The sequence below is a fragment of the Balaenoptera acutorostrata genome, chromosome 3 (assembly GCF_949987535.1).
Source record: "Balaenoptera acutorostrata chromosome 3, mBalAcu1.1, whole genome shotgun sequence".
Lineage (NCBI taxonomy): Eukaryota > Metazoa > Chordata > Mammalia > Artiodactyla > Balaenopteridae > Balaenoptera > Balaenoptera acutorostrata.
In genome coordinates, this window is record NC_080066.1 from 139,510,700 (window position 1) to 139,537,225 (window position 26,526).

At 38.4% G+C, this 26,526-nt stretch overlaps 1 protein-coding gene across 1 annotated transcript in view; it reads right to left on the minus strand.

The window, feature by feature from the left end:
* Window positions 1–26,526, minus strand: part of RTN1 (reticulon 1) — a 254,602-nt gene that overhangs the window by 161,468 nt on the left and 66,608 nt on the right. The window lies entirely within an intron of this gene.

Here is a 26,526-nt window from a genome sequence, read left to right on the forward strand (position 1 = left end):
ATAGTCTGCTGCCCTCCAGGACTTTACAGTACATTGGCTACAGCTGTGATGAAAGGTAATGACCTGAAGATACAGGAAGGACAATGTGTGTGGGAACGCAGAGAACAAAGCAGTCCTTTCTGATTTGTGGGACATCAAGGAGCGTCCCAGAGGAGTTGATGTTTAGGTGGATGGATAGGATGGATAGGATGGCAACAGAAGGAGACAGAAGTCCCACCCTCCCCAGGCAGAGAACACAGAATAAGCAAAGCCATGGGAAAGTCTGAGTCTTAAGAAAAAGATCGTCTGGTGTACTGCATGCCACATATGGGGAACACAATAGAACAAATAAACAAACCAAAAGCCAAAAACAACATAGGACTTGGGATTTCAACGATTAATGCATGATTTCCTTTTATTTAGATGGTTGGGATCTGGAAATGTATCAAGTTTGCATTAAGGCCAGTTCAATGGTTTCAGAGCTCTACTCATTTCTATGGTTCTCTCCCAGAATTTATCATCTAAAACCTTAATGTTACGGTCAAGCTTTATGTATGTATGTATGTATGTATAAACATATCTTTATTTTCATAAACTAGAAATTCATGGAAATTAATAGTGATTAGCTCAACCACAGGTATTCAGAAATGAAAATAGACACTTTAAAATTTCAAATCAGATTTACTTCCCGAAAGGCTTGCAGCCTTAAATATTTTACTTAAGAATTGTGTGGTGACATGAATTCCTTCCTATATCTAAGTCCTCCATCATCAACAGAATCTGTATTTTGAATTATTTCTCTAATAGCCTGATGCAAGACAACCCATTTACATTCTCATTCTCCAACTGATATTTTGGTCCATTATTTGCAAAATGGTTGGGTTGGAGCAGGGAACCACCTGCAGTCATGGAATCCAAAAAAACCACAGGCCTCTACAGGGGTCTTCAGCAGGTGGACTAATAATAAGTAAGAGTTGCTGGTAAACCCATGAGTCTGAACTGTGCAAGAAGTGCAGGCATTGCTTTCTAAGGTGCCTAGTGGCACCTTAACTTTTATAAAATTAAAACCCAAGTGCATCTGTGAGCGCCACAGAGGTATGTGAATCATAAGCATTCATAAACTGCCATGCCTAAATTGTCTTATCATCAAATAGTATTTATTAAACACCCACATGCTGCATACACGTGGCAGTGTGCAAGGCACTTTAGCAACAGAATGCTGTATCTTCAGCCATGAAAATACTTCATAATAAAATGTGAAACTGTTGCTGGAGGTCATAAAGATTATTCTTTCACTTTGAGTATTCTCACTGTAAATTTCAAATAAACAGTGGAATGGGGTAACTTCTCCCATCTGGTGAAATCTTCACTGAAGTGCTTGTTCAATTATCCTTATCAGTAAATGAAAGGCTTATATGCAACTCCAATTCTGCTTCTTGTAGATATGACAAGACATTCTCAGAAGAATTACTCATGTATAGATTCATGTCATTTTGCACTGTGCTTTTTATTTTTATTTATTTATTTATTTATTTATTTTTGGTTGCATTGGGTCTTCATTGCTGCTTGCAGGCTTTCTCTAGTTGCGGCGAGCGGGGGTTACTCTTCATTGCGGTGCACGGGCCTCTCATTGTGGTGGCTTCTCTTGTTGCGGAGCACAGGCTCTAGGCACATGGGCTTCAGTAGTTGTGGCACACAGGCTTAGTAGTTGTGGCTCACGGGCTCTAGGGTGCAGGCTCAGTAGTTGTGGCACATGGGCTTAGTTGCTCCACAGCATGTGGGATCTTCCCGGACCAGGGCTCAAACCCGTCTCTCCTGCATTGGCAGGCGGATTCTTAACCACTGCGCCACCAGTGCTTTTTCTTAACCACTGCCCTGTGCTTTTTTTTAAAAGCATGAGACAATAAGAAACACAGTAAGAAGAAATGTCTACATTTAAATTGTTGAAGAACCATTTTATTTTAGACTGGAGTATGCTACTCATTATTTATTGCTATTGCCTTTTGTAATTACTTCTGAGAATACATAGACTAAAAAAAATTCATAAAATCTGAACAAATAGAACATTTGAAGACAACAGCACCGAAATTACTTTTTATATGTAGAGGCTGAGGACACACAAATTCTGGAAAAATAAAATTTTTAGTCAATCAACTAACGTTTTGTCTACAGAACATTTAAAAAATCTGTTGGCTTTTATATCATGTAATTGACTTTTAAAAAACCAAACTGTGTGAATCAACCTGCTGTTTCCACATCTTTTAGAATGATCCTGAGATGATTTTAAATCTGCATGAGTTGTTATCCCTCATAGATTTTTTTTGACTCCTTAGTCACTTTCATTTACAAAGGTGCTTATTATATGCCAATTCCATTGTTCAACTTACCAACAAGTACATTTAACTGCCTTCAATGTGCTCAGCACTTTATTAGGTAATTTGAGTGCTACCAAAGAAGCAAAAGAAGGTGAACATAACAATTTACACCCTTCCAAATTAAGTTCCATGACAGTCTAATTCCTTCCTCTCCTTCTCCAAGATTAAGAAAAAAAAAGTACACTAACAGGAAATCTTTGCTGCTGGCTGATTCCTTAGCTATCATGATGCTAAATCATGCAACTGTGACTGTGCATCTTTTAGGTTACTGTTTTTCTCCTCTAGGGACCTCGTAGACTATGAAAAATACTCATCCCCCAAGATGAACGAGCCTGAGACACAGCCCTTTGTCCTTCATTATTTAATATCTCAAGTTCTCAAAGAATGTGGACAACCTACTAATAATATCCTTATTTGTTCATAAGGGAGTCTTTTGGCATTTTAGAGATGGAAAATTTAGGGCTTAGAAAAAAATGAAAAGATGTATTATTTATGAAACGCCATGGCTATGCCTCTGGGATCCCTGTGAATGAACTCCAGGTAAATGGAGCTCTTTGGTGAATAAGTCATTGCACTCCCTTGGATGATGCTCAAGTTATGCCCAACTTATACTTCATTCTGTCTCTAATGAACACTGTTACAGTAAAATTTCAAAGTAATGCATTTCAGATGGTTTGCTATAAATTAATATAGTAGTAGATTTGTTAATTAAGAATATAATTCCTTGCCTTAAAGGAGTTCATAAATTAGGCTTTAACTGCATTATCCTTTCCTTATGTGTTTTAAGTTGCTTCTTAGATAAGAACCCCCCAAACAGTAAAGTGTAAATCTATGAGACATATGGGTATTCTATCTCATTAGTTATAAACTATTAAAATACCTAGTTAGTTATATTAGAAAAAGTATTCTCATGATTGATTTCTTGCTTTAGTAAAAACAATCTTATTAAATCTAATTAAGAAAAAACTAAATACAGTACTATATCGTGTAATTTACTGTAGTTGTTCCAATAAATAAGGAATTATTATATATCTATTATGCATCTTCTGATGCTAAAAGCTAATTTCTGACAAATAAACCAGCATATGAGAACTCACTTTAAACCAATAATAATATTCAATTACAGATATAAATATTCCCATTTTGGATTAAGACTTCAAATATCTCATGAAAGATATTTTTTCCATAATTGAGTATCAGAAGCAGTTTTTCCATCAAGAGAAGAGTCTCCTGAAGATACTGCAGTGTCCCCACCTGAGTTGCCAACTCATATTGCTATGGGACAAGCCCATGAAGTTAAAAGTAGGTGGGAGCACTGTTATTTCTCAGGTATTCAGGGGCTGATTTGTCTTGGCTTTTCATTAAATGTCTTTCTTCTTCCTCCTGCCCTGCTTATGACTATCTCATTATCTTACCCAAGAGAAGATGAAAGAAAAGGACAAGAGACAGGAAAAGAAATGAATATTCAGTCCATCCTCTGGTACTTCTTTTTTGGCACTTTCAGAAAAAAAAAAACAAAAACAAAAACATAATAGGATGACGGAATATGGTGACTGAGAAAAGGATTTTAGATGATCTGATGGCTTTATCCACCTATGCCTTTCTTTCTTTTGTGTTAATAAGGGAGAATTACTCTTATTTCTCTGTTATTAAACAATTGGGATTAACCTGCATACATGTTTGCTAACTAGAATATCAGATTTACAAATCTTGGACTAGTATCCACACTAGGGGTAAAAGATTATTTGTAGCGAACTGCCAGTTAAACTTAAATGAAAGGGAAGCTTTAAATGCTTTAAGTCAGGAGTCCCCAACCCCTGGTACTGGTCCTCACCCTGTTAGGAACTCGGCCGCACAGCAGGAAGTGAGCGGCAGGCGAGCGAGCAAAGCTTCATCTGCCGCTCCCCATCGCCTGCATTACCGCCTGAACCATCACCCCACCCACAGTCTGGAAAAATTGTCTTCCATGAAACCTGTCCCCAGTGCCAAAAGGGTTGGGGACTGCTGCCTTAAGTAGCAGAATTAAAACATAATGCAACTGCTGAGTTAATGACAGCACAGCTCTTTATTGTTCTATGACAAACAATGTGAGTTTCGTACTAAATTGACTTGAAAAATTGCTGAATTCCCCCCCAAAGCATTCTTCATCCCACTTGGTAGAATGTGGAATCAACTCAATAAAAAGTGTATGAAAGTGCTTTATAATCTACAAAACACTGTACAGATAATTATAATTTGGCTCTGAAGGGTTGGTTTCTTTCAACCTCTGCAGTTTTAGTTAAGTCACCTACTGTTTTAGCTGTGTCAACATGGGCAAAATTGAGAGCTGAAGTAATTAGGCCTATAATTCAAGCCAAAAAAATGACTGAGAAGAAAGCTATTTGGCAGTCTCTCTCTACATTGATGAATATCAGTTCCTAATAGTCCAATTCGTTACTTTGTTTTTTTCCCCCAAAGATCTTAAATGAAGGCATGTGAAGTCAATGAAATTCAAGTAATTTTCATTTGGAATCTAATATTCATATATGTATTCTTTTTTTTTTTTTTTTTTTTTTTTTTAATGAGGATCTTGAATCAGATGCGTATGTTTGATTGATTGATTGATTGATTGATTTTGGCTGTGTTGGGTCTTCGTTTCTGTGCGAGGGCTTTCTCCAGTTGTGGCAAGCGGGGGCCACTCTTCATCGCGATGCGCGGGCCTCTCTCGTTGCGGAGCACAGGCTCCAGACGCGCAGGCTCAGCAGTTGTGGCTCACGGGCCCAGCCGCTCTGCGGCATGTGGGATCTTCCCAGGCCAGGGCTCGAACCCGTGTCCCCTGCATTAGCAGGCAGATTCTCAACCACTGCGCCACCAGGGAAGCCCCATATATGTATTCTTAATGCTCCCTTCTGAATAAACTGCAATCAATGTGCATAAATCTGGTCACAATACTTTACCACCACCATAGGTGAGTCTGGGGAGTGATACAGTAGTCAGCCAAGAGCCAACTCACAAAGCATTCACAAATATCCCTACAGGGAGACCGCATGATCGGAAGTCACTCCTCCAAAAAGTATTCCTGATAATTAAAGTACTATCTTTTTCTCATTACTCCAAGAGGCAAAGATGGCCAAGTAACTACTTCTATGTTACTTTACTGAATGAACATTTCAGGTGGAAATGTTGCAATAATAAACAGAAACCTCCTTCAAAGCTATGGCAACAATGGCTGTCAGTCCACCTACTCATGCTACCCTTCTACATTGTACAGGTGTTGCTGGGATGTAGTTGCCCAGCCAGGGACTACATTTCCCAGCTCCCTTCCTAGGTGGGACCATGTTCTAATTTTTTTTTTTTTTTTTGGTGTGGATGGTGGGACCATGTTCTAAATCCTCTGCAGCTATTAACTCACTCATTCCTTGTAATAGCCCCACGAGGTAGGTATTATTCATTATTCCTATTTTACAGATGAGAAAATTGAAGTACAGTGAGGTTAAGAACACACAGCAACAGAAACTGAACTGAAATACCAAATGATGCATCTCCAGACCAATAATAACACACTCTGTACTCTATATTTACATGACAAATATCAAGGTCCTCTACTTCAATGTATATTTTAATACATCCCACAAATAGGCAAGACCATTCATTCATGGAACAGCAAGTTGTCTCTAATAACTGAAATAAAGAAGAGAAGCTATTTGAAGTCTGAACTGTTCTTCTCATAACCAGGGACAAGAACTTTTAAATTGGGGGTTGCAGAGATCAATCAGTATAAATAATATCCAATAATTTAAAAATTAAGTAAAATTTCCTTCAATAAGATACCATATTATAATCAACTTGAGCTCATTTCTGTCACTTTCCTTTTTATTTTACAGTCAAAAGCCTATTGCATCTTGGAGAATAAATAAATAAAATAAATACTTTGCACCAACACTTATAAGAAAAACATTGCTAAGTCATTGTTCTTTCTCTTCGTTTCTGAACATGTCCATACAATAGGAACTTCCTTCATCTTGGAAGTGTGGGGTTTGGGGGAGGGAGACACAACCCTTTAAGCCCTTCTCTCTGCCTCATTTGCCCTGCCCAAGACAAGAGGCTGAGCCAAGGATCTTCAATCTAGAGCCAACCCTGGGCCTGCCTCTTACCCTCTCTGATACTCCTTTGGAGCTGCACATGGCTCCTCTCCTTCATCCAGTAGGAGGCTCTGCTGGGGACCGGATGGAAAATTCATTTCAGGAGAATGAAGGAATAAGAAGCCCAATTTATAATCACAGGTCCAGGCTGTGCCCTCCAACCCAGGTTTTCCAGAAATAAGGCAACTATGTAGGCTCGAATCTGACTGGATTGGTTCAGAACTCAGGGGAAGAAATGAGACTAATCGGCACTCTGAAACTCCCACAGATATCCTAAATTATTTGAGCTATAGCTTCCAAACTAAAAATAATCCACCTGCCATGGCTGACAGTGTTCATCTCAGGGCAACATGCCCCTCATCTAAGAAGACTGAAGGTGGCAGCAAACATGGTCCCTGGGCAAGGGACCCTCAGCATCGGAATTCTGACCATGTCACAGAGAAGCATGTGGACTCTCCAACTTACGCCCTCCTTTGTCTGGTGCCAGGTTATTGGAGGAGAGCACATGCTACACATCATCATCATGAGCATGATGGGTCATCCGTCTTCTCTCGGTTTAGAGGCACACCCTAAAATCCTGGGGAATCAGCTTGCTTTTTCTGTTTGTTTTTCATCATGGCCCACAGACTTTTTACCCCTCAATGCTTCTCCTTCTCCCAATAGTAGCTACAGTACTCGTTAGCTGGAAATAGAGCACATTAGACTTGTTAAAGCTGCAAGAATGAGACCACATCCCATCTCGGTCCCTTTTAAGTTTGTGCCAACCCAGTGGCTTTGTCATCTAAATGTCCTTCTATTGTGCTTGGTACCTACCACTGGCTCTTTCTTCCCTTTGGCCATTAACTTGGTGGCATTTCTTGCAAACTATCACTTTCCAGAATAAAATGAAAGTCATTGATGGTGTTTTTTGCTCAGCTGAAGGATGTTTTAATTCTGGACTCTGAATCCCAGAACTTTTGCCCTTTTTCAGGACTACTCTTAGGACCAAAAGGATGTTCTCCCTTTCATGGGGAACGCGTGGGTATCTAATGAGATTGACACTACATTTTCAGCAAAAGAGAATGATCTTTTTCTTCCAGCTTTTTTCTAAGTCTTTAGAAATCAAAGATGAGGGAAAGTCAAGACTAGGAAAATTAACATTTATTTTGTGTCTTTTCCTGTGCCAAGTCAGGGCTTCACAATGCAGCCTCCACTTGCCTCTGTTCCCTGCTCCACGTTTACCCTTGCTCTCTGCATCCCAGGCACACTGACTTCCTTTCAGTTCCTTGGACATGCTATACTCTGATGTCCTCTACCTGGAAAATTTTCCTCCCTCTTCACCTAACAGCTCCTCCTCAGCCTTCAGATTTCTGCTCACTCATCGCTTCCTCCAGGAAGGCTTCCCTGACTTCTCTGACCAGGTCAGTCCTTCTATCACAGACTCTCCAGTCCCATGTGGCTCTGTTTTGAAGCACTGATCACAGTTGTAATTTTACATTTATTTTTGTGATTATTTTATTTTCTCTCTCTCTAACTAGATCATATGCTCCAGGACAGCAGGGATTATGTATGTTTTTGCTCATGGTAGTTTAAGCCATGTTTTGAATTAATGAATGAGTGGCTTTTTTTAATTCTCAGAAAATCCTGTGCTACAGATATTTTAAACTCAAATTTTTAAAGATAAAGAAGCACTGTTTGCTGGAGTAAATGATTTGTCCAAGTTACAGTAAGTTAGGAGAGCCTGAGACCATACTTATTTATGCGTTCATCCAGTATTTATGCAGAGCCCACTGCATGCCTTGCCCTGTGCCAGACAGTGGATAAAGTAACAAATAAGTCACAATTCTTTCAGGAGCTCTTAGTCTATTTGAGCAAGAGAAGTTTGTAAACAAATAAGTCAAATAAAATATTACACAGGCTAGGATGTTTGTCTAGCATCCAGCAGGCATATACAGGAGAGCGTGGTCAGGTCTACCAGAAGAGCAGTGAATCTTGAAATATTAGCAAGTGCTTACCAAAAAGACTAGTAATAAGGGCATTAGGGTGGAGGGAGCCCTGGAAGCAAAGGCACAGAAGACCATGAGAGCGAGGCCCCCTGAGACACAGCAAACAGACTGGAGATACAGGAACACAGGTTATGAGGCTGGAGTGAACGGGCAAGGGCAAGTCAGGTACAGCCTCATACACCTTATAAGGACCTTGGAGATTATGCTGTAGCTACAGGGAGTCACTAAAGGGTCTTAAGCAAGAGAGATCTGACCAGATTTCAAAAAAGTCACTCTGGAAGCGGAGAGAGGTAGACAGATTAGGAGCAGGTGAGTCTGGAAACTGGAGGAACACAATAAAGCATACAGCAGTGGCCCAGGACAATGGTAATAAAGACCAGAATTAGGGCAGTAGCAGTGGGATTGGAGGGTAGTAGATATAAGAGATATTAAAGGAAGAGGAATCAACAGGATCTGATACCCATTGGGTGTGCAAGCTAAGAGGAGACTGGGGTGATCCTTGGGTTTTGGGTGTGGCTGATTGGGTGGACCGTAATACAACTTTCCCACGTACAAAGGGCAGAAAGAGGCTTGGGAAGACAGAGAATAAATTCTCTTTGAGGTCCATTGAGTTTAAACTGCCTGAAAAACATATGAGTGTAGAGGCCCACTGGGCTAGAGAAATGAATATGGGAAATCTCATCTTAATGTTGGTAAGTGGAGCCATGGTTGTGAATGAGGCCATGGGGAAGGCTGCAGAGAGGGAAGACAGAATCTCAAGGAACCAAACCCACATTTTTGGTGTAGACTGAAGAACAGGAGCCGAAAAAAGAGACAATGATTCCCCACAATTTTATTCTAAACAATAGAGAATGGAAAAGGTTCCAACCACATAAGGAAAATCATACTCTCCTCCTGATATATTATGTTCCTTTGGGGGGCATTTTCATGGTGTTTTGGCACATTCTTACCAGTCTGCTTAGTGATTCTGGGAATTTGCCTGACCTCTTTCAGAGAACTCAGTCTAGCTCTGTGCATACACATTTAAGTTGTCCATATATTGCTAACTTCTTTAATGATTGCTCACACCCTCATTGTTTTTCTTCTTCCCCCTGCCTCCACCCTGCAATCTCAGAGAAGAACATTAAGGCAAAGATGTTAAATGATTCAGCAAGGATTACATCACTAGTCAAGAGCAGGGCAGGACTTGAAAGAAGAATTTGTGGATAACCCTGCACTACTGGTACTTCTTGTACATTCTCGCCTTGTTCCTTCATTCACCACTCTTTTGCCATGCACTGCTTAGGTACTAGGGATAAAAGGTAAAAACACATGATCCTTGTTCTCAAAGAGCTTCCAGGTTGCTGGAGGCAGAACAGGTTGACAGTTAGAAGCACTGTGATTTGTGCTGTGAAAGAGGTCTTTGTAAGTGCCATCAGTGGTGGAGAGAACGTGCCGAATTCTATCCTCGGGTCTGGAGAGGAGATGCGATGCTTGCACTGAAACCTAACTTTCTTAGCATGTACATAACCATAAAAGCAAAGAAATTCAATAAATTAGAGAGTCTACTAATGAAACATAATGCCATCTTGGATTTACATCCAATTGTCATGAAACCAAAAGGAAGTTTGGGGGAAGAAAAACCATAACAGAAGCAAGTGTTACCTAATGGTGCCAACCACACAGCAGGTAATCAAAGCTGGTGGTTATCAAACTCAAGAGAAAATTTGGACCAGAACCATTTTAACTGAATGAAGAAGCTATGGAAAGTAGAGAACCAAGGTCTACTGCAGAGACACTTTACCAGTTTTTCTAACAATTAAAGGACGGAGGAGACTGTGAATTACCACAACATAAACTCATTTCGGTAGCAGTGAATCCAATTACATCATAGACAGCAAGGTAAATACAGGAAGGTGCTGCAAAACCATTAGTTCCACAAATATTTATTCATTTTACTTGCAACTTGTAACAGCAATAGATATGATGTTAGAGGTGGAGGCATGTGCCTTAGAAGTAGAGTGAAAGCCTTGCAAATTCCGATTTCACATACCCTTTTCCTTATAGCACCATTACTGGATGCTACTCCAGGGCATGGCGCCTGCATGGAAGGCAGAATTAATATAATAATATATAATAAATACAAAGTACATCATAATAATGAGCAGAACATGCAAAGCATCTTTTACTTCTATCATCTCATTTAGTCTCCCAACAACCCTGTGGAATTGGTGTCTTAGCCTCCCCATGCAGATAAGAGAATGGAAATATTTGGACCAAGGTCACATGGACAGTATTGGGCGGGGGTGGCTGGGATCTGAATCCAGTTCTCACTGATACCAGAGCCCAGGCTCTCCATCACTTAGCCATCTCCTTTCTACTTTTTCAGAGCAGATCAGAACAAAAATCAGAATAGACCACTTGGACTATTTTATTTCTTTTTAAAATAACTCTGTGGTACACTTTAATATCTTTATAGAAACAAAAATCTCCAGAATTTCAGTTATCAACTATTTATGTTCTTGTTACTGTTCTGCTCCAATTATTGTTACTATATATGCTGGTTTTACTTAGTTGTCATCAGGATATAATTTTGAGTCTCTGCTTTTCCTATTCAATGTTATCTCAAAATCCAGCCCCATCTTCTGACATGGTTCACACCATTTGTCATTTTAATGGCAATAAAATATTCCATTCTGGTCACTATTTGGTTTCCTTCCAAATAACCATGGATACTTTTCATGTACCCTTTCCCCCCATTCCTATTATTATTAGTTGACATTTAGGTGTTTACAAAGTATAAGAATTTATAACGTGCCTATCATTTAAAATTTACTTTTCTTCAATGAGTTCTTTGGATACCTGACTTGATTAAAACTGCAAAAATGTTGACGTGAGTAGGTTAGATAAGAATTACTTTAAAAATGAAATAACATAGTTTTTGAAACATCTCTGTAAAGATAGACATTTCATGAAGGTATGATAAAAGAGTACATAGATTCGCAGTACACAAAGGTGGGTCATGCAGATATTGTTTTTGGAAGATAGCTACCTGGCAACACTATCCAATAAAATCCATGTAGGGGAAGGAGAAAGTATATTTGCATTATAATCCCCTGGTTTTGGACTCTTCTTTTACAATGAAAAGTAGCCAGGAGCAAGAATTAAACCTGAAGAGATAAAATAACTCTGTCAGTTTAGAGAGCACAATTTTCCCCTGGGTTAGCAGAGCTGGAACCATCTTAAAGCACCAATAGAACTTCACTGCACACAGTTGCAGAAATGCAAAGGAGTTAAGTCAGCCTTTTATCCCAAATCTCTCACCTAAATTAATCATTAAGAGCCGATAAAGAGGCAAAATGTAACCAAATGATGAGGTAGAATAATATGTGATCCTGACTTCCTAAGAGGCTATAACGGTTTGTTTTTCAGGTTGAGACCTTCATTTTCAGCTGCGCTTGTACTGCAAGAAGAGGCATGCACTTCACCAACACCTTTTTCAAATGGCTGTTATGTAATGTTGTCGAACTGCAACAGTGATTTGTCGGTGCAATTTTTCTTTCCTGACTCAGCTGTGAGGTTCCCTTTTTTATTGAGGAGAATGAGTGTTTGATCATCATCCTCAAAGGGGAGGTGGAAATGGTTAGAGTCAAGTCTACCCTGTCGGCTATGTTGAGCGACGGTTCAGTGATGGCTGCAGTGGCCCAGATTACCATCACCCCCTGTGCTGTGCTAGGCACTTGGCAACTTTGCATATATCATTGCATTTATGCTCCTCAACAACCTCGTAAAGAAAGCTCTGTCAATCTGATTGTGCAGATGAAGAAAGCAAGACAGAGAGAGGTAAAGAACATTGTTCAAGAACACACAGTGCCTGAGTTTCTAATCAAGACCTGCCTCTTGATCCCTATGCTGTGTGACCACCCTACATGCCTAAGTATATGTGTTTTTAGGTCAATCACAAATATGTCCAAATTTCTACTCTATGTGCAATAAGATGGAGACAAATATATTCACTGAAATTCTGGATGAAGTGGGGTGCAGAGAGAGAATCAGGCAAGAAAGTGACCCTGTGGGGTCACATCCCATGGAAGTAGCAGTTAGAGTGGTGCCTGGATTACATTCCCCAGGAGGCTGGGTGTACTGATGAATGTTAACACCTGAAATTTGGAAGGGGTGGAGGGTGGGATGACTGGGGATGTGAAAAGGAGGAGAGAGGAGCAGTAGGTGAGGTGGTCAAAGCTGTGTGGTGTGGAATATGCTTCTTCCCCCACAGGCTTCTGATTTTCAGCAAAGAAACTAAACTGAGAAAATGCTTTGGGTATTGAGATTTCTTCTTGAGAACAGTGAAGGAACAGTCACCAGAATCAAAATCACAGATGCAATATAAACAGTGAGATGAAACCGTCTGTTTTCCCTGTAGCAAAAGGGGGAAGGGAGTGAGGCCAGTGACACCTGATAACACAGGGGTATCACTGAGGGCCATCACCAAGGATGTTGTTCCTTCCTTTGAGGAACACACAAGGGAAGAGATAATCAAGGGGCATCTTCCCCACCAGCTAGCAAAATGCATTATAAACCTCTAATAATAAAAACAAAAAGAATGTATCATATAAATATGTGATGGAAGAAGTCCACTCCTACAGAGAGGGTCCCTATACGCTAGAAGAATAAATACTAGCGTGTTGAATAAAAAATAAATAAATAAATAAAAATAAAAACAGCATGGTATAGACAAATAAATGAAAAAAAAGGAGGCAATAAAATCTTATATTAAAATTTTCCAATCTGGTGGGCAGAAAAAAGATATTTCACAGTTTGAATTTGCATGTTCCTGGTTTCCAGAAAGGGTATGAATCTTTACAAATGCTTATTGGCTATTTGTCATTTCTTTCTCTGTGCAATGACTCTTCATATCCTTTGTACATTTATTGGGTCATTTGTCTTTTTTATATTACTTTGTTGAAACTCTTAATATGTTTTGATTGTTGATCTCATCTTTGTATATGTTACAAAAATCTCCATTCTCACTATTTTCAACTTGAATTATGGTATCTTTGGCTATACAGCAGTTTTAGCTTATATGTGGTTAAATCCGTGAATATTTGTCATTATGTCTTTTGGGTTTTGTATATTGTGGGAAAAATATTACTGGGGCATACTTTGGGAGTACACTTTGCTCGAGCCCTTTGGAAAGGAAATTTAGCAGTGTTTCTTTTTCATACTGAAAATTCCTTTTTGTGAAACATGTTATTCCCTCTTTCTTCATTTGAATATTTTGCTAGAAAGAAACTGTATACAAAATGCAAATTCATATTTCTGGGATATTTAAGTGACTCTTAGTGGCTGAAGAGTAAGTAATTAGTGATACTTTTAATCCTGTAACTGCTGGGGCATATAATGCAAGAAAAATGGGACAGAAATTGGACTGCGAACTGGTAAGCTTCTTGGACTTACAGTTCCATTTTTTTTTTTTTTTTTTTTTTAAACATGAAACACACTTATACTATGTCATAATATTGACATTCAGTCCAGTAATCCTCCACTGTAACAGCTCCTTTACTTTGCAGTGAAAATTGATTTGTATATTCTTTGCCTTACAGTTCCATTTTTAATTGATACATTTTAATAACAGAAAGTCTTCCTGAATCTCCTGATAAATATATTTCCAACTGTCACTTTTTGTTTCCCATTTTACTTACTTTCATTGATCCAACAAACCCTGCAAACCTTGATCCAGAGTTTACCTTACTGGATGAATCCTGCAGTAACTCCTTCAAACAGAGAGGTTTCTGTGTCTTACAACGGTAAATATGTTGGCTCATGTTCTAGATGTCTGAGTTTTTACCAACCTTAATGCAGCAGGTATTGCCTTGGACACCTTTTCCATTTACAAAATAATGTGCTTTCCAAACATTATGTTAACCTAATCAGTAAAACTGATCAGTGCTCAAGCTGTTTTACTTAATTCTTCCTGCAACACTGATTTCATTTTTCTTCTTCTTAATCTTGCATTATAGGAGTTAATTTTAGTGCCTAATGACACAAGTACATTGCTAAAACCCATATGAAAAATTATAACAAAAGTTAAACACATAAGATCTAAGTGCCAAGATAAATTTTGTCATCTGGTGCTTTGTCTCTACCTAAGTACATTTGTTTCTTTCCCATCTGTTTGGAAACTTATTTAAGTAAATTAACATTTCTCTCAGAATTAATCTGGCTTCCATATCAAATGACAAGTACGTTTATTTGAAGAAACTTTGCATACTTTTTTAGTCCCCATCATACACTCTATGCTATAACTATTATTATTCCCAGTATACAGATAAAGAAACTAAGTCTGAAGAAGTTAACTTGCTTAAAGTCATACATTTCTCAAGTGGTATAACTGGAATTTGAACTAGTCTTGTCTTTGCACTCCCTATATTTTCCAGTACATGACACTTCTACCCTTCCATTCATCCATGAAGGTCAGTCTGATGTTGTTTGACTGGGACTCCAGGGTTGGAGCTGTTAATGGTATCTTTTAGGAAAGCATGTATGAGAGGGAGTTCTTAAGGTCCAGCAGCTATGGACCAACACTGGGTCACCCATGGAAGTAGTCCTTTCCTCTCTCTTCCAAAAGTCTTCCCTGTACTTTCTCTTGTTGGCCATAAAGGCCAAAATTTCCTCTCCAATCCGCAAAAAGGAGGGTAAAAAAAGAAGCTCTTTGCCTCACTATCTAGAAGGTGCAAGATCCCATCAAGAATCCACAGAAGTCAATGGCCCAATGGGGAGGACTACAGGCAACAGAGAAAGGGACCAGCATCTTGCTAGATATTACTAAAACTACCTGTGTGTCTAAGATGAAACCCTATGCTGAACAGAAGTTCATGGAAGGAACAAAGCATTTGCAGTCAGGGAGGTCTACGTTTGAATTCCAGTGACACTACTTACTATTGTGACTTTGGGTGCAACTTTTTAGAGCCTTTACTTATCTATAAAATGGAGTGAATAGACCCACATCACAGCACTCAGTAAATAGCAGTTACAATTAGGATTATAGTAGCAGAAGTGTAGGCCTGAGCTTCTCTATCTTTCTTCTATGCAGAAATAAATGATGCTGAATATAAAGTACTTGCAACAATGCATGGCCCATACTGGGCACCCAATAGGTATCATCATCATCATCATCATCACTATTCCTATTAATAGGGAAGATTACAACTGGCCTTGTCAAGGTCCCTTTCAGCTTCTAGATTTTAGGGAACGGCAGAAAGAGTTATGAGAAAGGGTAAGAGTATAAGATAAAGAAGAGAGAACACAAAATGACAAAAATTTATAACCTGTGAAAAATTCCCCTTTAATTTCTGTTCAAAGAGTCTGATGAATATGTAGGCTAAAACTCTTACCATTAGCATAAACTTCTGGCCAATTATTTCACCTTTGCTGTCTGAGAGCAACATAGCCATTGTGAGAGAAAAATAGAGACTTGCATGGGACAATGTTTAGCTGTAAGAGTTACCGTGTCAGAACTTAGTAACTGAACTGGAGCAAAATGAGTAATTCCAAAAATACACCTTTGAAGAGCCAAAAATAGTCCTGACAGCTATAAAACTGAGCAATCAGAAATTATTTGGGGAAAGCAATCAAGGGGCAGAAAAGTACTTAACGAACTCCCGCTGTACGTGTATTATTAAAAAGAACATTGAGTGCAGATGGTCCTCCGCTTATAAAGGAGTTGCATTTCCCCAAGTCCATCTGGGTCAGTATTTGGAACCTGAAAAACATCCCCATCAAGAAAAAAAAGCCATAAATGGTGGGCCCAGGGAACTGTTTGACTCACCGTGGAGCTGAGCCATCCTCTGAAGAGTGCAACAGAGGTAGTGTAATAATGTTGAAAGCTCTAGCTGGGGTTAAGCACATCAGGGTTTGAACCCTTGACCTGCCTCTTATTAGGTAGGTGGAGGCCCGGGCAAATAACTGCATGTCTATAATCTTCAGAGTACTGGGTTTTTTTTCCAGCTTTATTGATATATAATTGGTAAAGAAAAATTGCACATAATTAATGTATACAATTTGGTGAGTTTGGACATATGTATACACTTGTGTTATCATCACCACAATCCAGGTAATAAATATATCCATCACATCCACAAGTTTCCTGTGCTCTTTTTTCGTTTGCTTTTGTTTCTGTGGTAAGAACACTTAATATGAAATCTACCCTTCTAACAAATTTTTAAGTCCACATAGCATATTATTAACTATTTTATACAGCAGTCTCTGGAACCTACTCCTCTTATATAATTGTAACTTTATACCCATTGAACAACAACTCCCCGTGTCTCCCTTCCCCCATCCCCTGGTAACCATCATTCTGTTGTCTACTTCTATACCTTTGACTATTTCAGATGTCTCATATAAGAGGAATCATGCAGTATTTGTCCTTCTGTGACTGACTTATTTCACTTAGCATAATGTCTTCCAGGTCCATCCACGTGGTCCCCAATGGTAGAATTCTTTGGTCAAATGGACAGGGAAATAGTACCAGTCTCATGGGTCCATATGCGCAGGAACTGAGACTATGTCTGGGAAGTGTTCAGCACAATCAGCACGCAGTAAATGTCAGTGACCACTAGTATTAATATTAGTAACAGAAGTGAAGCCTGATCTCTCTATCCTTCTACGCAGCTCTCACCTGCCACTGAAGTCAGAACTAAAGAAAAAGCCATGAATGTGGTAGACACATACTCTCCTAATGGGGAGAAAGAGGAGAGAGGCTGGTGGCAGGACTGGTGTGGCTGGGGTCGCATGTACGCTCGGTAATTTGTATAACCCTTATGTGAGCCCAGCCCATGGTTAAAAATGCAAACAGGACAAAGGCGTAAATAAGATGGAAAGAAAATGCTTCCTCCCCTTCTGATACCCCATCATTGCATATTCTTGTGTGCGCCTCAGGAAATTCTTATACACCTCTATTAGCCTAAATCAATCTCTACTCCTTTCCTTATCCCTCTACCTGTGTCAAAACCTCTTACTCTTTATTTACACAGAAGGATTATGTTACATGGGATCTTTCTCACTGCTTTCTTTTTTCATTAAATAATTCATCTCAGAGCTCTTTCCATATGTGCAATTATAGATCTGCCTCATTCTCTATAATGATGTAGAGGTATTCCATTGAATGAACGCACTCTTAATTTTTTTAACCTGACCCCTATCAGTGGATATTTAATTTTTTTTCTCAGCACTTTGTAATAATAATCCTTCAATAAACATCCTTGTACACATAAATTTACATATTTTTGCAAATTTATCCAGAAGGTAAATTTCCAGCAATGGGGCTGCTAAAGTAATAGGTATGTGCATTTTTTTTTTCTGCTGGGAAATACTGCCAAATATTTCCTTAAAAAATAATGCACTAATCTGCACACCTACCCACAGCATGAGAGTTCCTGCTTCCACTCACCCTGGCCAACACTGAGGGCTAGCAAATGCCACAAGCATGCCATTAGACACATGAAAAGTAAAATCTCATTTTATTTGACTTTTCTTTGATTATGAAGGATATAATCACAGCATTTGTTTGTTTTTCATGTTTCTTTGCCATTTGTATTTATTTTTCTTTTTTGGGGGGGGAATGAGGGAAATGTTTATTTAGACATTTTTTCTCTAGGTAGTGAACACATTACAAATAAAGTTTGCTTTTTAAAAATGTGCATTTCTAACGCTCAAATTATAGCATGTGTTAACTCTATATAATAATCTTACCATTAATAGTACATATTGATGTGGAATCTAGAAGAATGGCACAGATGACTGGCACGCAAGGCAGAAATAGAGACACAGATGCAGAGGACAAACGCATGGACACCAAGGGGGGAAACTGACAGGGGGCGGGATGAACTGGGAGACCAGGACCGACATATACACACCAATACATACAAAACAGACAACTAATGAGAACCTGCTGTACAGCACAGGGAACTCCACCCAACCCCACTGCACAGCAGAAACCAACACAACACTGCAGAACAACTACACCCCAACCAAAAAAAAGAAAAAAAATAGTACATATTGATTTGGAAATAAAATTGCTGGCACAGATATCATTTAAATAACCTTGAATAGTTATCTGATGCCCGAGGTCGAATAGTAATCTGTGAAAGAGAAGACATTCAATCTGCAAAGCACTAAACAATAAACTGAGGATTACAAGATTTATATTTTCATTCAGTCCTAATGTGCGTTTGTCCTGATAATCATGATAAGTAATTCAAACACTTCAGTGTCTGTAACAATTCTGTTTGTGTCTCAGAGGTCACTATTTAAACCCTTGATTCTGGATTGAGTAGTATTCAGAGGATTTTAATGAGTTGGCTTATGGTCTTATATTATAAGAACTCCCTTGAATTAAATAAAATTACATACCACCAATAATTACTTTAACAAAATACATAAGCACAAATTGACTGCCTCATGATGTGTACATGTTTAAATGGTATGATCCTCAATTCTGAGTCATAAAAAAATTTAAACTATCTGCTTCTATATGATAGTAATCTTTATATTCTATATTTGAAACACAGTATAGTGTAAAGTATATGGAGTCAGACGTTCTGTACTGAAATCCTGTGGTTCTAGTCATCAGCTGTGTGAATTTGGGGAAATTACTTAACTTTTTGGTGCATCCCACCTATAACAGAGGGATAGTAATGCATACTTTAAAGGGTTAGTATGAGGATTAAATAAATTTAACATATGTAAAATATTATAATACTGGTTAACACAATAAGCATTCAAACAAGTATCAGCTATTACTATTTCAATCAATTCAGGGGGTCTGTATGCTGTAAAAATATTCATTTTTATCAATTTTGGCAGAGCTCATACTGGTATTTGACAAAATATATGGTAAACACTTTCCCTTTTTCAACCACTTCTTTGAGGACTAGATACATATAGTGTATGTGTATATTCTCTATAAATACTGTTATTCATAATAACGACAGTAAGAAATACAAAATCAATCAATGGCACATTTTCGTCTACCAAAATACTAAACATATGGGAATTTGAAAATATTCACTTTGACTAAAGATGTCAAGTTCACTCATGTTGTATTTATTTTTCTATGAAATTGCTGTTTATATTCTTTGTCCAGTTCTCTGTTTTTTAAAGATTTTCTTCTTTCTCTTTGTCATCTAATTGGCCATTTATAATATCTTTTATTATATTAATTTCAAATGCTTCATTTTTAATACCAAATGTTTACATGAATTTGAGTTTACTTCTAGGATCTGTATTCATTTCCACTTATCTATTTCTTTTTCAGCTCTAAACAGTTTTGGTTATTAGAGCTCCATCATTTATTTTCATATTTTGATTGGTTATCATTCTCCTCTCCCTGTAATCTTCTGGCTGTTCTTACAGACTTATTTTTCCAGATGGACTTGATTACAATTTTGTCAAATTCCAAAATGGATATCTTGATTTCTAGTTGGTATTTATTTAGAAATTAACTTAGGGGAAAAATAGCATCTTTTAGAGTTTTCCTGTTCAAGAATAAGGTACAAATTTACATAAGTCTTCTTGTATGTCCTTTGGTAGGTTTTTAATGTTAATTTTACAGCAGCCTTTTGCATATTATATAATATTGTTAATTTTTTCCTATATATTTTTATCATTTGGTTATTATTATAAATAGCATCTCTTCTTCCTTCAAATTTTCTATTACTTATGTCTTTAACAGTTATGTAATGAGTGACCTTACCATATTCTAGTAATATGTGCAGTTTTGTAGTTTCTCTCTGGTTTTCTTGATATACAGTATTTTGCCTCCTCCTTTCTAGCACTGTCTATTTCTTTCCTTGGTCTAAACGCATTTTCCAAAACAGGAAAATGCTAAGTAATAAGGATAAATGGCATTTGTTCATGATTTTAATGGGAAAATTTTTAATGTTGTACAATTTACTTTTTTTTAAGCTAATGTTAAGAAAATAGTCATTCATTCCTATTTTGCTAAAAGTCACTTGTTCCTTTTTTTAAGAATTGAATTTTATCAAGTACATTTTGGCATCTGTTAAAATGATCATATGGTTTTTATCCTTCAAGAAAATTTAACGAAGAAAACAAAATGAATTATAAGAATACTTTGCAAACTTTTACGCAAATAAGTTTGAAAGCCTGGTTGAAATGGATGATTCTCTAGGAATTATATGCTGGAGATCTTGCATGTTTGAAAATACTCTGTTGGCCTTAGACTTCAACAACAATTTGGCTGGGTATAACATTCTTGGGACAAACTAAAAAATATACCAACCCTGCCAGCTCAGAAATTCTAATATTTACCCTAGAGAAAAGGTCACATTTGTGCACAAGGAGACACCTAAAATGCCACTTTATTTGTAAAACTAACAAAATTAAAAACAATCTAAATATCTACAATATAATAAAATACATAAGTTAAAAAGAATAAGGAATATTAATAGTGTTAATGAGGATGGATCTAAAATTTTTTGTTAAAAAATAAAGCAAGTTGAAAAATGATGCATACAGAGTGATACTATTTGTATACATTAAAGAAAATACACAAAAATGTTGTATAGTTTTTATAGGTACATACATAAAAGTGTAAAAATGAAGATTGGAATGATACACATACTAAAGAGTCTAGATGTGTGTCTTGGAACATTTAACTTATCTGTAATCGTGTAACTTTCTAAATGGTAACAATGTAGTCATTCATTATGTCTGATACACACACATTTACATTACACACACACTTAGGAAAAAGTAATAAGAATGTGAAAAACATTAATAGTATTTATTTCTGAGTGGTAGCAATAGGGGATTGAGTTCTTTTTTGCTTGTTTATAATTAAATTTTAAACTAATAATTATATTAAATTCTCAAATCATTCTTTCTTCAGAACTCTGCACACTTTGCTCCACTGTCCTTCGGCTTTGATTGTTACCTTGGAGAATTCTGAGATGAGTCTGATTTTTCCTACTTGTAGGTGATTTGTTTTTATGTGTGAGGAAGATGCTTGCAGAATTCATTCTCTAGCTTCAAAGTTTAATCAGAGAATGTGTGTCTTGGCATTGAGGCTTCTGTATCAATTTTTCCTGGAACATAGTACAACGTTCTTTTGATCTAGAGAATCAATTATTTCAGAATTGGGGGGTGGGGGGTGGGGGGTGGTAATTTCTTTTAGTATTTTTTCTGTCCCATTTGTTCTATTTCTAACTCAGATATACCAATTTTCCTTTTGCTATATCATCTTTGAATTCCATAATTATTATTGTCTAATGTTTAAATCTCTACCTTTCCCTTTTACACCTACTGATTATTTCAAGCCTTTCTTCTATGTCATTATTGCAGGTTTTATCCATTACTATCCTCTTCCTCCTATTTCCAAGTTATTTGTCACCGGGGTAACAACATTGTTTCGGCCCTCAATTTCCTTGACTCTGGCATTTCCCTTTTTATCTCATTCTGTAGCTGTATCATCTTGTCTTTGTTTCAGTTTTCATTGAATTCATGCTCTCTAAAGTTCTTTATACAGAAAAGCAACATTTAGATCATATGTTTCCATTTCATAGCTAGTTTTCTTTCAGAACAAATTCTTTCCCTCTTATTGGTAGTCTATCATCCTCTCCTTTGCTTTCCTTTTTGCTCCTTCACTCTTGCCTAGTTTCCCTGTGTTTGCTTTCACCTTGCTCATGTTGAACCTGAACAGTCCTCCGTCAAGACAATATAATTGCTTCTTAGCTCTCCTTCATATTATTGGACCCCTCTTCATCTTCTTTTATTTTCAGTCTGAGAGTTAGGAAGTTCAGGTTCTATCCGGGGGTGAGTTCAGCTGGGACCGTGAGAAGCTGGGACCGTGAGAAGCTATGGCTAGTCGACCTGCCTGCTGCTTTCACATTTCTGCTCTCGATAAATAAAGAGCTGGCATCTGGGTGCACACTTTCTAATTCACCCTGTATCAAGGGACATTACACTCATTTTCCCAGTTTCCCAAAACGGCAGAGCCACGGAAGCTTCATTTAGACAGGCCCAGTGTCTACTTTCTCTGTGTCACCCTCCTCTTCCCAACAGCGGATCCCACTCTCTTCCCAGCCAACAGAGGCCAAAGAAAAGCATTTTGGCCACATTAACATCTCCTGTGGTCTAACAATTGGACCCTCTGGGCTCCTGCTTATCCCATTTACTTTACCCTTCATCCTCCAGTTGGCTAAATCACTATCAAGGCTGGAGATAATTTGCTCAGGGTAATTACAGTCACTCTCCATTCTCTCTCAGCTTTCCTTCCACCTGGTCATTTTCATAAAGGTTAGTCTTGATGTTTTTTCTCTCTTTGGTGAGACACTGAGGGCATACAAAGGGATTTTCAAATTCTCTCAAGGGCTTCTAACTAAACTTAGGAGTACTGAAGAGACTTCTTAGGACTTTGTCCATTCACATTCTATTCCCTCAAAGGGAATAGGAAGTAAAGGAATGAAATTAGGAGCCATGAAGTTTCCTGGAGTCTTGTGCTTCTTTCTTTCCCCAGCTGTTAACACTGCAGGAAGCTGTACCTCTGCCTTTATTTGATGGCAGCCAGCATACTTTTTGCTGTTTTTTAATGTATTCAATCTTTGCGCATGCTGTTGGCTTTTGGGAGAGGGAGATTCTGTGATTGGCTTTACTCCACCATCTTCCCCTGGAAGTAGAGTTAAGGCTATATATATCAGGGACTTTCCTCCCTAAAGTAACTGTAAGTAAGTTTTACTCTTCAACGGTGAAAACATAAAAGGCTATCAATTCAACCTGAGGGGAAAAAAAGGCTCTGAGGTAACAGATCTATTGAGAAAACATGCATGGATGTGTGTGCAAGTGTAAGTAAACATGAAAGCCAAACAGAGAACTGGACATATTTAACTGGGTAAGCTTCAGGGATTTACAAAAGAAGACAAGATAACAACTGCCTTAGTATCACCAAGAAATTTAAACCAGGATCAACAACACTCTTTATGGCTCAATTCTGAAAACAGGAATCAAAATCCCCCATTTCATGCTTTCTCTGTATTCACTGTCATTCCCATTTCATCAAAAATACCAATGTGTTCTCAACATATTTCTAACATAATCACACTTAAGGGTGAATATTATGACCTCAAAAATAGAATTTAAATGCAGAATCCTTCAGAAAGTACTAACAGGAAGCAAGAAATGGTCAATAATACTTTGGTTTCCTGAGAGTTCCAGTAAATGTATTTCTATGAGTAAAGAGAACTGTTAAAAAGATATTCTTTTGTGGCCTCCAGGATGAACAATAAAGTTTCTTTTTCATTCTGTGTCATGCTAGATTGAAGTGAACTATATTACTTCATGTGCCAACAACAAAGTAATAAGGCAATGAAAACCTCCCTGAAATCATGTGACACTTTTAGCCTGATATTTTTTAAAAGGTTCTAAAAATACTGTTTTAAGCAATTGATCCACTCTGGCCCCAAGGTCAGACCATGACAATGCTAGGGAGAAATTACTGAAACTGGCAAAATCTGAAGAACACACATCATAGTAATTCTACTGAGAAACAAACTTAGCATTAGCAGAGCTATTAAGTACTAATTAACATAGAACACACATTTTTAAAACAAATATGTAGTATTTTACTTTGTTCTAAACAGAACTAAGTTTTTTTTTTCCTACAAAAACTTGATTTCTCAGTTTTATTCATCCTGCCAAGTGACAGCAGAGCTCTATGCTGGGCACAGTCTGATGGTTCAGGACATGTAAACTATGTCTCCACCTTTACTTTCAGCTGCCCTTAGAATCAAAGGTGGAGTTAAACTATAAATGCAACACTTTTTTTCTTAAGTACAGAAGCACCGGGCTCCATTCCAGGTCTGTTGAGCCAAGGCAAAGCAGATGATTGTGTCAGCTGTCTGGATAATTTAGCAAAATCAAATCAAGAGCAACAACAACAAAGACAACAATTCCTAACCTTAAAAATCTAGTAAGAAACTGATTACTATACGTAAGTAATCTGGTAATTTTCTGTAATTTTCAATCACATATTTTTCATTCCCTTTGCCCAGGACCTTTTAGCAGGGAATTCAAAAAAATATCATTACCTTCTCAGGATTATACAGACACACATGTAGAGTAACAAGATCAAAAATCTACCCAGACATACATTCCCTTAGACTTTCTTAAGGGCCATTATACTGATTTATACTTGTTGTTGTGCTACTGTCAGAAATCACCTTCTTTGAGTCCTGCTTTAGACTCAGCCCAAATGCCCAAGTTATTGTATATACAAAATCCTGATCAGAACTTGCAAACACTTTCTGTAGCAGCCCCACCCAACTCTATACACAGTGCCCTACACCACAGCGTGTGTACTCCACTCCAAGCCACATAAGCCTCGCGCTCTTTCCTTAGGTGTGCCCACCTTTAGCAGTGGGTGCTGTCTAGGTGCCTCCCCAGAGCAGCACTGACTAGCAACCAGAATCTTGAGTCAGACTGACCCTTCCTCCAGTCCCACGGATGCTCACTGACTGAAGCTATCCAGGATGGTATATCCTCTTTACCTCAGTTATTGATAACCCAAAGATAAGTCAGTAAGAATATAGCATTATCTTGGCCATAGTGACTTATTCAAGCGTAGACATGTGACCTAAAATTGTTCCAGTCAAAACGAAACTCAATTTCTTTGTTCAATGGTGGAGGCACACGAGCTCTCCCCATCCCACTGCACCCCACCCCCATCCCCTGGATGTTAACATCGAATGCATGTAGTCCCAGGAGCTGCTAGCAATATCTTGTTGACTTACAGAGGAAGACAGATGGAAAGAATTATGGACAAAAAGCATCACAGCCCTGAAGGTGATGTAAGCCACTATATTAAATCATCCCTGAAGCCTGTCTACCTCAAGTTTCCAGTTTCATCAGCCAATGGACTTCTTTATTGTTATGACGGTCTCAACTGAGTTTGTTATTTGCAACACAAAGGTGCTTGGCTGATGCATATTCCCCCTGCTTCCCAACTGTATTAAAGTTTTCGTTGTTACAACAAAGATTCAAAATAAAAATGACTTAGTCCAGGACCAATATGGCAACTCCATGGTGTTGGGACCCAGGTTCTTTTGACCTTGTTGCACTGTCATACCTTGAATGTGGTGTCATCTGTGTGGTGAAGGTGACTCACTACCAAGCCTATGTTCCTGGATGAAGGATGAAGAAGGGGAAAAAAGAGGAAGGAAAAGGTGTCCTTTTTTTTTTTTAAGGGCACAATTCAGAGGTAGTGTCACCAGCAAACTCCATTAACAAGTCCTGGGAAATAAAAATAGAATCTGGGTAATAAAATAAAGACTGACCTTTTTAATTTACTTTTCCTTTGTGCTTCATCTAGTTTCCCTGGCGCACAAGAGGCCATGGGAAGAGGCCCTGCCCTCGGCACTTCAGACCAGAGTGTCTGGTGCGACGGCACCTCCGCTTCAGGGCTCCGTGCAGAAGCGCGGCGCGGGACACTCAATTCAAGATGGCGGCGGTGGCGGGCCGTGTGCAGAGACGCTGCGCCCGGCACCTGGATCTGGAGCCTGAGCTGCACAGCTGCACCAGCCCAGTAAGAACCCCGCCCCCTCCCCTCCTGCAGCCCCGCCCATGACCTGTTGGGAGAGCGTGGACTCTGGAAGCAGAAGCTTCTACCTCTCCATTCTTTGATCAAAGCATGAAGCTTTCCTTTGCTTCCGAACCCACCTGGGTCTTTTTTTATTGTTGCGAGTGACATGGGCAGAAGGACTCTTGCTGGGAACTGACTCGGGGAGGGTCGGTAACAGTACCAAATACTACTCGCAGTCATATTCTACTGACCAGAAGATGGTCATATAGCCACATTGAGCTATAACAAAGACTGAGATACGTAGTCTTTGTCTGGACAGCCATATGTCCAGCTAACATGTCTTCCACTATGGGGGAAGAAAAGGATGGATACTGGAAGAAAACCAGCAGTTCTGCACCCTAACCTTTACCACAGTTTGTCCCTTATGGGTACAATAATCTGTCTTCTACGATCTATAAAATCATTTCCATTTTGTTCTTTTAAACCTATTT